Genomic DNA, 13,541 nt, shown 5'->3' with positions numbered 1-13,541 from the left:
TTAAGATTTTGCATGAACCGAGGACTGGCAGCCACGTAACACGAGAAAATGTGAAAAGTGTTAATATGTAGTAAAAACCTTAGAAAATCTCCGTGTTTCGTCATTCACCATCGAATCGATATAACGCGAGATCGTCACATTGGTCGCCTTTCTCTCTGAAACGGTTACATTTATGGTCTGCCAGCCCTTATCGCGTGCTGGGTTATGTGGGGACAATACAAGCAGCACAGTAGAACACAGGAGAAGCATTTAAGTTGATGCAATCGCCCAGTAAGAAGAGCTACATTTATAGTTTTAGTTATCGATTATTGAATTATTCGTCGGTTTGGTGCCTTGGACATGACCGAGGACCTTAAGATTTTGCATGAACCGAGGACTGGCAGCCACGTAACACGAGAAAATGTGAAAAGTGTTAATATGTAGTAAAAACCTTAGAAAATCTCCGTGTTTCGTCATTCACCATCGAATCGATATAACGCGAGATCGTCACATTGGTCGCATTTCTCTCTGAAACGGTTACATTTATGGTCTGCCAGCCCTTGTCAGGTGCTGCGGTATGTGGGGACAATACAAGCAGCACAGTAGAACACAGGAGAAGCATCTAAGTTGATGCAATCGCCCAGTAAGAAGAGCTACATTTATAGTTTTAGTTATCGATTATTGAATTATTGGTCGGTTTGGTGCCTTGGACATGACCGAGGACCGTAAGATTTCGCATGAACCGAGGACTGGCAGCCACGTAACACGAGAAAATGTGAAAAGTGTTAATATGTAGTAAAAACCTTAGAAAATCTCCGTGTTTCGTCATTCACCATCGAATCGATATAACGCGAGATCGTCACATTGGTCGCATTTCTCTCTGAAACGGTTACATTTATGGTCTGCCAGCCCTTGTCGCGTGCTGCGGTATGTGGGGACAATACAAGCAGCACAGTAGGACACAGGAGAAGCATCTAAGTTGATGCAATCGCCCAGTAAGAAGAGCTACATTTATAGTTTTAGTTATCGATTATTGAATTATTGGCCGGTTTGGTGCCTTGGACATGACCGAGGACCTTACGATTTTGCATGAACCGAGGACTGGCAGCCACGTAACACGAGAAAATGTGAAAAGTGTTAATATGTAGTAAAAACCTTAGAAAATCTCCGTGTTTCGTCATTCACCATCGAATCGATATAACGCGAGATCGTCACATTCGTCGCATTTCTCTCTGAAACGGTTACATTTATGGTCTGCCAGCCCTTGTCGCGTGCTGCGGTATGTGGGGACAATACAAGCAGCACAGTAGAACACAGGAGAAGCATCTAAGTTGATGCAATCGCCCAGTAAGAAGAGCTACATTTATAGTTTTAGTTATCGATTATTGAATTATTGGTCGGTTTGGTGCCTTGGACTTGACCGATGACCTTAAGATTTTGCATGAACCGAGGACTGGCAGCCACGTAACACGAGAAAATGTGAAAAGTGTTAATATGTAGTAAGAACCTTAGAAAATCTCCGTGTTTCGTCATTCACCATCGAATCGATATAACGCGAGATCGTCACATTGGTCGCATTTCTCTCTGAAACGGTTACATTTATGGTCTGCCAGCCCTTGTCGCGTGCTGCGGTATGTGGGGACAATACAAGCAGCACAGTAGAACACAGGAGAAGCATCTAAGTTGATGCAATCGCCCAGTAAGAAGAGCTACATTTATAGTTTTAGTTATCGATTATTGAATTATTGGTCGGTTTGGTGCCATGGACATGACCGAGGACCTTAAGATTTTGCATGAACCGAGGACTGGCAGCCACGTAACACGAGAAAATGTGAAAAGTGTTAATATGTAGTAAAAACCTTAGAAAATCTCCGTGTTTCGTCATTCACCATCGAATCGATATAACGCGAGATCGTCACATTGGTCGCATTTCTCTCTGAAACGGTTACATTTATGGTCTGCCAGCCCTTGTCGCGTGCTGCGGTATGTGGGGACAATACAAGCAGCACAGTAGAACACAGGAGAAGCATCTTAGTTGATGCAATCGCCCAGTAAGAAGAGCTACATTTATAGTTTTAGTTATCGATTATTGAATTATTGGTCGGTTTGGTGCCTTGGACATGACCGAGGACCTTAAGATTTTGCATGAACCGAGGACTGGCAGCCACGTAACACGAGAAAATGTGAAAAGTGTTAATATGTAGTAAAAACCTTAGAAAATCTCCGTGTTTCGTCATTCACCATCGAATCGATATAACGCGAGATCGTCACATTGGTCGCATTTCTCTCTGAAACGGTTACATTTATGGTCTGCCAGCCCTTGTCGCGTGCTGCGGTATGTGGGGACAATACAAGCAGCACAGTAGAACACAGGAGATGCATCTAAGTTGATGCAATCGCCCAGTAAGAAGAGCTACATTTATAGTTTTAGTTATCGATTATTGAATTATTGGTCGGTTTGGTGCCTTGGACATGACCGAGGACCTTCAGATTTTGCATCAACCGAGGACTGGCAGCCACGTAACACGAGAAAATGTGAAAAGTGTTAATATGTAGTAAAAACCTTAGAAAATCTCCGTGTTTCGTCATTCACCATCGAATCGATATAACGCGAGATCGTCACATTGGTCGCATTTCTCTCTGAAACGGTTACATTTATGGTCTGCCAGCCCTTGTCGCGTGCTGCGGTATGTGGGGACAATACAAGCAGCACAGTAGAACACAGGAGAAGCATCTACGTTGATGCAATCGCCCAGTAAGAAGAGCTACATTTATAGTTTTAGTTATCGATTATTGAATTATTGGTCGGTTTGGTGCCTTGGACATGACCGAGGACCTTAAGACTTTGCATGAACCGAGGACTGGCAGCCACGTAACACGAGAAAATGTGAAAAGTGTTAATATGTAGTAAAAACCTTAGAAAATCTCCGTGTTTCGTCATTCACCATCGAATCGATATAACACGAGATCGTCACATTGGTCGCATTTTTCTCTGAAACGGTTACATTTATGGTCTGCCAGCCCTTGTCGCGTGCTGCGGTATGTGGGGACAATACAAGCAGCACAGTAGAACACAGGAGAAGCATCTAAGTTGATGCAATCGCCCAGTAAGAAGAGCTATATTTATAGTTTTAGTTATCGATTATTGAATTATTGGTCGGTTTGGTGCCTTGGACATGACCGAGGCCCTTAAGATTTTGCATGAACCGAGGACTGGCAGCCACGTAACACGAGAAAATGTGAAAAGTGTTAATATGTAGTAAAAACCTTAGAAAATCTCCGTGTTTCGTCATTCACCATCGAATCGATATAACGCGAGATCGTCACATTGGTCGCATTTCTCTCTGAAACGGTTACATTTATGGTCTGCCAGCCCTTGTCGCGTGCTGCGGTATGTGGGGACAATACAAGCTCACACTAGAACACAGGAGAAGCATCTAAGTTGATGCAATCGCCCAGTAAGAAGAGCTACATTTATAGTTTTAGTTATCGATTATTGAATTATTGGTCGGTTTGGTGCCTTGGACATGACCGAGGACCTTAAGATTTTGCATGAACCGAGGACTGGCAGCCACGTAACACGAGAAAATGTGAAAAGTGTTAATATGTAGTAAAAACCTTAGAAAATCTCCGTGTTTCGTCATTCACCATCGAATCGATATAACGCGAGATCGTCACATTGGTCGCATTTCTCTCTGAAACGGTTACATTTATGGTCTGCCAGCCCTTGTCGCGTGCTGCGGTATGTGGGGACAATACAAGCAGCACCGTAGAACACAGGAGAAGCATCTAAGTTGATGCAATCGCCCAGTAAGAAGAGCTACATTTATAGTTTTAGTTATCGATTATTGAATTATTGGTCGGTTTGGATCCTTGGACATGACCGAGGACCTTAAGATTTTGCATGAACCGAGGACTGGTACCCACGTAACACGAGAAAATGTGAAAAGTGTTAATATGTAGTAAAAACCTTAGAAAATCTCCGTGTTTCGTCATTCACCATCGAATCGATATAACGCGAGATCGTCACATTGGTCGCATTTCTCTCTGAAACGGTTACATTTATGGTCTGCCAGCCCTTGTCGCGTGCTGCGGTATGTGGGGACAATACAAGCAGCACAGTAGAACACAGGAGAAGCATCTACGTTGATGCAATCGCCCAGTAAGAAGAGCTACATTTATAGTTTTAGTTACCATTTATTGAATTATTGGTCGGTTTGGTGCCTTGGACATGACCGAGGACCTTAAGATTTTGCATGAACCGAGGACTGGCAGCCACGTAACACGAGAAAATGTGAAAAGTGTTAATATGTAGTAAAAACCTTAGAAAATCTCCGTGTTTCGTCATTCACCATCGAATCGATATAACGCGAGATCGTCACATTGGTCGCCTTTCTCTCTGAAACGGTTACATTTATGGTCTGCCAGCCCTTATCGCGTGCTGGGTTATGTGGGGACAATACAAGCAGCACAGTAGAACACAGGAGAAGCATTTAAGTTGATGCAATCGCCCAGTAAGAAGAGCTACATTTATAGTTTTAGTTATCGATTATTGAATTATTGGTCGGTTTGGTGCCTTGGACATGACCGAGGACCTTAAGATTTTGCATGAACCGAGGACTGGCAGCCACGTAACACGAGAAAATGTGAAAAGTGTTAATATGTAGTAAAAACCTTAGAAAATCTCCGTGTTTCGTCATTCACCATCGAATCGATATAACGCGAGATCGTCACATTGGTCGCATTTCTCTCTGAAACGGTTACATTTATGGTCTGCCAGCCCTTGTCAGGTGCTGCGGTATGTGGGGACAATACAAGCAGCACAGTAGAACACAGGAGAAGCATCTAAGTTGATGCAATCGCCCAGTAAGAAGAGCTACATTTATAGTTTTAGTTATCGATTATTGAATTATTGGTCGGTTTGGTGCCTTGGACATGACCGAGGACCGTAAGATTTCGCATGAACCGAGGACTGGCAGCCACGTAACACGAGAAAATGTGAAAAGTGTTAATATGTAGTAAAAACCTTAGAAAATCTCCGTGTTTCGTCATTCACCATCGAATCGATATAACGCGAGATCGTCACATTGGTCGCATTTCTCTCTGAAACGGTTACATTTATGGTCTGCCAGCCCTTGTCGCGTGCCGCGGTATGTGGGGACAATACAAGCAGCACAGTAGGACACAGGAGAAGCATCTAAGTTGATGCAATCGCCCAGTAAGAAGAGCTACATTTATAGTTTTAGTTATCGATTATTGAATTATTGGCCGGTTTGGTGCCTTGGACATGACCGAGGACCTTACGATTTTGCATGAACCGAGGACTGGCAGCCACGTAACACGAGAAAATGTGAAAAGTGTTAATATGTAGTAAAAACCTTAGAAAATCTCCGTGTTTCGTCATTCACCATCGAATCGATATAACGCGAGATCGTCACATTCGTCGCATTTCTCTCTGAAACGGTTACATTTATGGTCTGCCAGCCCTTGTCGCGTGCTGCGGTATGTGGGGACAATACAAGCAGCACAGTAGAACACAGGAGAAGCATCTAAGTTGATGCAATCGCCCAGTAAGAAGAGCTACATTTATAGTTTTAGTTATCGATTATTGAATTATTGGTCGGTTTGGTGCCTTGGACTTGACCGATGACCTTAAGATTTTGCATGAACCGAGGACTGGCAGCCACGTAACACGAGAAAATGTGAAAAGTGTTAATATGTAGTAAGAACCTTAGAAAATCTCCGTGTTTCGTCATTCACCATCGAATCGATATAACGCGAGATCGTCACATTGGTCGCATTTCTCTCTGAAACGGTTACATTTATGGTCTGCCAGCCCTTGTCGCGTGCTGCGGTATGTGGGGACAATACAAGCAGCACAGTAGAACACAGGAGAAGCATCTAAGTTGATGCAATCGCCCAGTAAGAAGAGCTACATTTATAGTTTTAGTTATCGATTATTGAATTATTGGTCGGTTTGGTGCCATGGACATGACCGAGGACCTTAAGATTTTGCATGAACCGAGGACTGGCAGCCACGTAACACGAGAAAATGTGAAAAGTGTTAATATGTAGTAAAAACCTTAGAAAATCTCCGTGTTTCGTCATTCACCATCGAATCGATATAACGCGAGATCGTCACATTGGTCGCATTTCTCTCTGAAACGGTTACATTTATGGTCTGCCAGCCCTTGTCGCGTGCTGCGGTATGTGGGGACAATACAAGCAGCACAGTAGAACACAGGAGAAGCATCTTAGTTGATGCAATCGCCCAGTAAGAAGAGCTACATTTATAGTTTTAGTTATCGATTATTGAATTATTGGTCGGTTTGGTGCCTTGGACATGACCGAGGACCTTAAGACTTTGCATGAACCGAGGACTGGCAGCCACGTAACACGAGAAAATGTGAAAAGTGTTAATATGTAGTAAAAACCTTAGAAAATCTCCGTGTTTCGTCATTCACCATCGAATCGATATAACGCGAGATCGTCACATTGGTCGCATTTCTCTCTGAAACGGTTACATTTATGGTCTGCCAGCCCTTGTCGCGTGCTGCGGTATGTGGGGACAATACAAGCAGCACAGTAGAACACAGGAGAAGCATCTAAGTTGATGCAATCGCCCAGTAAGAAGAGCTACATTTATAGTTTTAGTTATCGATTATTGAATTATTGGTCGGTTTGGTGCCTTGGACATGACCGAGGACCTTAAGATTTTGCATCAACCGAGGACTGGCAGCCACGTAACACGAGAAAATGTGAAAAGTGTTAATATGTAGTAAAAACCTTAGAAAATCTCCGTGTTTCGTCATTCACCATCGAATCGATATAACGCGAGATCGTCACATTGGTCGCATTTCTCTCTGAAACGGTTACATTTATGGTCTGCCAGCCCTTGTCGCGTGCTGCGGTATGTGGGGACAATACAAGCAGCACAGTAGAACACAGGAGAAGCATCTACGTTGATGCAATCGCCCAGTAAGAAGAGCTACATTTATAGTTTTAGTTATCGATTATTGAATTATTGGTCGGTTTGGTGCCTTGGACATGACCGAGGACCTTAAGACTTTGCATGAACCGAGGACTGGCAGCCACGTAACACGAGAAAATGTGAAAAGTGTTAATATGTAGTAAAAACCTTAGAAAATCTCCGTGTTTCGTCATTCACCATCGAATCGATATAACACGAGATCGTCACATTGGTCGCATTTTTCTCTGAAACGGTTACATTTATGGTCTGCCAGCCCTTGTCGCGTGCTGCGGTATGTGGGGACAATACAAGCAGCACAGTAGAACACAGGAGAAGCATCTAAGTTGATGCAATCGCCCAGTAAGAAGAGCTATATTTATAGTTTTAGTTATCGATTATTGAATTATTGGTCGGTTTGGTGCCTTGGACATGACCGAGGCCCTTAAGATTTTGCATGAACCGAGGACTGGCAGCCACGTAACACGAGAAAATGTGAAAAGTGTTAATATGTAGTAAAAACCTTAGAAAATCTCCGTGTTTCGTCATTCACCATCGAATCGATATAACGCGAGATCGTCACATTGGTCGCATTTCTCTCTGAAACGGTTACATTTATGGTCTGCCAGCCCTTGTCGCGTGCTGCGGTATGTGGGGACAATACAAGCTCACACTAGAACACAGGAGAAGCATCTAAGTTGATGCAATCGCCCAGTAAGAAGAGCTACATTTATAGTTTTAGTTATCGATTATTGAATTATTGGTCGGTTTGGTGCCTTGGACATGACCGAGGACCTTAAGATTTTGCATGAACCGAGGACTGGCAGCCACGTAACACGAGAAAATGTGAAAAGTGTTAATATGTAGTAAAAACCTTAGAAAATCTCCGTGTTTCGTCATTCACCATCGAATCGATATAACGCGAGATCGTCACATTGGTCGCATTTCTCTCTGAAACGGTTACATTTATGGTCTGCCAGCCCTTGTCGCGTGCTGCGGTATGTGGGGACAATACAAGCAGCACCGTAGAACACAGGAGAAGCATCTAAGTTGATGCAATCGCCCAGTAAGAAGAGCTACATTTATAGTTTTAGTTATCGATTATTGAATTATTGGTCGGTTTGGATCCTTGGACATGACCGAGGACCTTAAGATTTTGCATGAACCGAGGACTGGTACCCACGTAACACGAGAAAATGTGAAAAGTGTTAATATGTAGTAAAAACCTTAGAAAATCTCCGTGTTTCGTCATTCACCATCGAATCGATATAACGCGAGATCGTCACATTGGTCGCATTTCTCTCTGAAACGGTTACATTTATGGTCTGCCAGCCCTTGTCGCGTGCTGCGGTATGTGGGGACAATACAAGCAGCACAGTAGAACACAGGAGAAGCATCTACGTTGATGCAATCGCCCAGTAAGAAGAGCTACATTTATAGTTTTAGTTATCGATTATTGCATTATTGGTCGGTTTGGTGCCTTGGACATGACCGAGGACCTTAAGACTTTGCATGAACCGAGGACTGGCAGCCACGTAACACGAGAAAATGTGAAAAGTGTTAATATGTAGTAAAAACCTTAGAAAATCTCCGTGTTTCGTCATTCACCATCGAATCGATATAACGCGAGATCGTCACATTGGTCGCATTTCTCTCTGAAACGGTTACATTTATGGTCTGCCAGCCCTTGTCGCGTGCTGCGGTATGTGGGGACAATACAAGCTCACACTAGAACACAGGAGAAGCATCTAAGTTGATGCAATCGCCGAGTAAGAAGAGCTACATTTATAGTTTTAGTTATCGATTATTGAATTATTGGTCGGTTTGGTGCCTTGGACATGACCGAGGACCTTAAGATTTTGCATGAACCGAGGACTGGCAGCCACGTAACACGAGAAAATGTGAAAAGTGTTAATATGTAGTAAAAACCTTAGAAAATCTCCGTGTTTCGTCATTCACCATCGAATCGATATAACGCGAGATCGTCACATTGGTTGCATTTCTCTCTGAAACGGTTACATTTATGGTCTGCCAGCCCTTGTCGCGTGCTGGGTTATGTGGGGACAATACAAGCAGCACAGTAGGACACAGGAGAAGCATCTAAGTTGATGCAATCGCCCAGTAAGAAGAGCTACATTTATAGTTTTAGCTATCGATTATTGAATTATTGGTCGGTTTGGTGCCTTGGACATGACCTAGGACCTTAAGATTTTGCATGAACCGAGGACTGGCAGCCACGTAACACGAGAAAATGTGAAAAGTGTTAATATGTAGTAAAAACCTTAGAAAATCTCCGTGTTTCGTCATTCACCATCGAATCGATATAACGCGAGATCGTCACATTGGTCGCATTTCTCTCTGAAATGGTTACATTTATGGTCTGCCAGCCCTTGTCGCGTGCTGCGGGATGTGGGGACAATACAAGCAGCACAGTAGAACACAGGAGAAGCATCTAAGTTGATGCAATCGCCCAGTAAGAAGAGCTACATTTATAGTTTTAGTTATCGATTATTGAATTATTGGTCGGTTTGGTGCCTTGGACATGACCGAGGACCTTAAGATTTTCCATGAACCGAGGGCTGGCAGCCACGTAACACGAGAAAATGTGAAAAGTGTTAATATGTAGTAAAAACCTTAGAAAATCTCCGTGTTTCGTCATTCACCATCGAATCGATATAACGCGAGATCGTCACATTGGTCGCATTTCTCTCTGAAACGGTTACATTTATGGTCTGCCAGCCCTTGTCGCGTGCTGCGGTATGTGGGGACAATACAAGCAGCACAGTAGAACACAGGAGAAGCATCTAAGTTGATGCAATCGCCCAGTAAGAAGAGCTACATTTATAGTTTTAGTTACCGATTATTGAATTATTGGTCGGTTTGGTGCCTTGGACATGACCGAGGACCTTAAGATTTTGCATGAACCGAGGACTGGCAGCCACGTAACACGAGAAAATGTGAAAAGTGTTAATATGTAGTAAAAACCTTAGAAAATCTCCGTGTTTCGTCATTCACCATCGAATCGATATAACGCGAGATCGTCACATTGGTCGCCTTTCTCTCTGAAACGGTTACATTTATGGTCTGCCAGCCCTTGTCGCGTGCTGGGTTATGTGGGGACAATACAAGCAGCACAGTAGAACACAGGAGAAGCATTTAAGTTGATGCAATCGCCCAGTAAGAAGAGCTACATTTATAGTTTTAGTTATCGATTATTGAATTATTGGTCGGTTTGGTGCCTTGGACATGACCGAGGACCTTAAGATTTTGCATGAACCGAGGACTGGCAGCCACGTAACACGAGAAAATGTGAAAAGTGTTAATATGTAGTAAAAACCTTAGAAAATCTCCGTGTTTCGTCATTCACCATCGAATCGATATAACGCGAGATCGTCACATTGGTCGCATTTCTCTCTGAAACGGTTACATTTATGGTCTGCCAGCCCTTGTCAGGTGCTGCGGTATGTGGGGACAATACAAGCAGCACAGTAGAACACAGGAGAAGCATCTAAGTTGATGCAATCGCCCAGTAAGAAGAGCTACATTTATAGTTTTAGTTATCGATTATTGAATTATTGGTCGGTTTGGTGCCTTGGACATGACCGAGGACCGTAAGATTTCGCATGAACCGAGGACTGGCAGCCACGTAACACGAGAAAATGTGAAAAGTGTTAATATGTAGTAAAAACCTTAGAAAATCTCCGTGTTTCGTCATTCACCATCGAATCGATATAACGCGAGATCGTCACATTGGTCGCATTTCTCTCTGAAACGGTTACATTTATGGTCTGCCAGCCCTTGTCGCGTGCTGCGGTATGTGGGGACAATACAAGCAGCACAGTAGGACACAGGAGAAGCATCTAAGTTGATGCAATCGCCCAGTAAGAAGAGCTACATTTATAGTTTTAGTTATCGATTATTGAATTATTGGCCGGTTTGGTGCCTTGGACATGACCGAGGACCTTAAGATTTTGCATGAACCGAGGACTGGCAGCCACGTAACACGAGAAAATGTGAAAAGTGTTAATATGTAGTAAAAACCTTAGAAAATCTCCGTGTTTCGTCATTCACCATCGAATCGATATAACGCGAGATCGTCACATTCGTCGCATTTCTCTCTGAAACGGTTACATTTATGGTCTGCCAGCCCTTGTCGCGTGCTGCGGTATGTGGGGACAATACAAGCAGCACAGTAGAACACAGGAGAAGCATCTAAGTTGATGCAATCGCCCAGTAAGAAGAGCTACATTTATAGTTTTAGTTATCGATTATTGAATTATTGGTCGGTTTGGTGCCTTGGACTTGACCGATGACCTTAAGATTTTGCATGAACCGAGGACTGGCAGCCACGTAACACGAGAAAATGTGAAAAGTGTTAATATGTAGTAAGAACCTTAGAAAATCTCCGTGTTTCGTCATTCACCATCGAATCGATATAACGCGAGATCGTCACATTGGTCGCATTTCTCTCTGAAACGGTTACATTTATGGTCTGCCAGCCCTTGTCGCGTGCTGCGGTATGTGGGGACAATACAAGCAGCACAGTAGAACACAGGAGAAGCATCTAAGTTGATGCAATCGCCCAGTAAGAAGAGCTACATTTATAGTTTTAGTTATCGATTATTGAATTATTGGTCGGTTTGGTGCCATGGACATGACCGAGGACCTTAAGATTTTGCATGAACCGAGGACTGGCAGCCACGTAACACGAGAAAATGTGAAAAGTGTTAATATGTAGTAAAAACCTTAGAAAATCTCCGTGTTTCGTCATTCACCATCGAATCGATATAACGCGAGATCGTCACATTGGTCGCATTTCTCTCTGAAACGGTTACATTTATGGTCTGCCAGCCCTTGTCGCGTGCTGCGGTATGTGGGGACAATACAAGCAGCACAGTAGAACACAGGAGAAGCATCTTAGTTGATGCAATCGCCCAGTAAGAAGAGCTACATTTATAGTTTTAGTTATCGATTATTGAATTATTGGTCGGTTTGGTGCCTTGGACATGACCGAGGACCTTAAGACTTTGCATGAACCGAGGACTGGCAGCCACGTAACACGAGAAAATGTGAAAAGTGTTAATATGTAGTAAAAACCTTAGAAAATCTCCGTGTTTCGTCATTCACCATCGAATCGATATAACGCGAGATCGTCACATTGGTCGCATTTCTCTCTGAAACGGTTACATTTATGGTCTGCCAGCCCTTGTCGCGTGCTGCGGTATGTGGGGACAATACAAGCAGCACAGTAGAACACAGGAGAAGCATCTAAGTTGATGCAATCGCCCAGTAAGAAGAGCTACATTTATAGTTTTAGTTATCGATTATTGAATTATTGGTCGGTTTGGTGCCTTGGACATGACCGAGGACCTTAAGATTTTGCATCAACCGAGGACTGGCAGCCACGTAACACGAGAAAATGTGAAAAGTGTTAATATGTAGTAAAAACCTTAGAAAATCTCCGTGTTTCGTCATTCACCATCGAATCGATATAACGCGAGATCGTCACATTGGTCGCATTTCTCTCTGAAACGGTTACATTTATGGTCTGCCAGCCCTTGTCGCGTGCTGCGGTATGTGGGGACAATACAAGCAGCACAGTAGAACACAGGAGAAGCATCTACGTTGATGCAATCGCCCAGTAAGAAGAGCTACATTTATAGTTTTAGTTATCGATTATTGAATTATTGGTCGGTTTGGTGCCTTGGACATGACCGAGGACCTTAAGACTTTGCATGAACCGAGGACTGGCAGCCACGTAACACGAGAAAATGTGAAAAGTGTTAATATGTAGTAAAAACCTTAGAAAATCTCCGTGTTTCGTCATTCACCATCGAATCGATATAACACGAGATCGTCACATTGGTCGCATTTTTCTCTGAAACGGTTACATTTATGGTCTGCCAGCCCTTGTCGCGTGCTGCGGTATGTGGGGACAATACAAGCAGCACAGTAGAACACAGGAGAAGCATCTAAGTTGATGCAATCGCCCAGTAAGAAGAGCTATATTTATAGTTTTAGTTATCGATTATTGAATTATTGGTCGGTTTGGTGCCTTGGACATGACCGAGGCCCTTAAGATTTTGCATGAACCGAGGACTGGCAGCCACGTAACACGAGAAAATGTGAAAAGTGTTAATATGTAGTAAAAACCTTAGAAAATCTCCGTGTTTCGTCATTCACCATCGAATCGATATAACGCGAGATCGTCACATTGGTCGCATTTCTCTCTGAAACGGTTACATTTATGGTCTGCCAGCCCTTGTCGCGTGCTGCGGTATGTGGGGACAATACAAGCTCACACTAGAACACAGGAGAAGCATCTAAGTTGATGCAATCGCCCAGTAAGAAGAGCTACATTTATAGTTTTAGTTATCGATTATTGAATTATTGGTCGGTTTGGTGCCTTGGACATGACCGAGGACCTTAAGATTTTGCATGAACCGAGGACTGGCAGCCACGTAACACGAGAAAATGTGAAAAGTGTTAATATGTAGTAAAAACCTTAGAAAATCTCCGTGTTTCGTCATTCACCATCGAATCGATATAACGCGAGATCGTCACATTGGTCGCATTTCTCTCTGAAACGGTTACA

This window comes from Schistocerca nitens, chromosome 12 (assembly GCF_023898315.1).
Source record: "Schistocerca nitens isolate TAMUIC-IGC-003100 chromosome 12, iqSchNite1.1, whole genome shotgun sequence".
NCBI lineage: Eukaryota > Metazoa > Arthropoda > Insecta > Orthoptera > Acrididae > Schistocerca > Schistocerca nitens.
Note: the sequence above shows the minus strand (reverse complement) of the source record.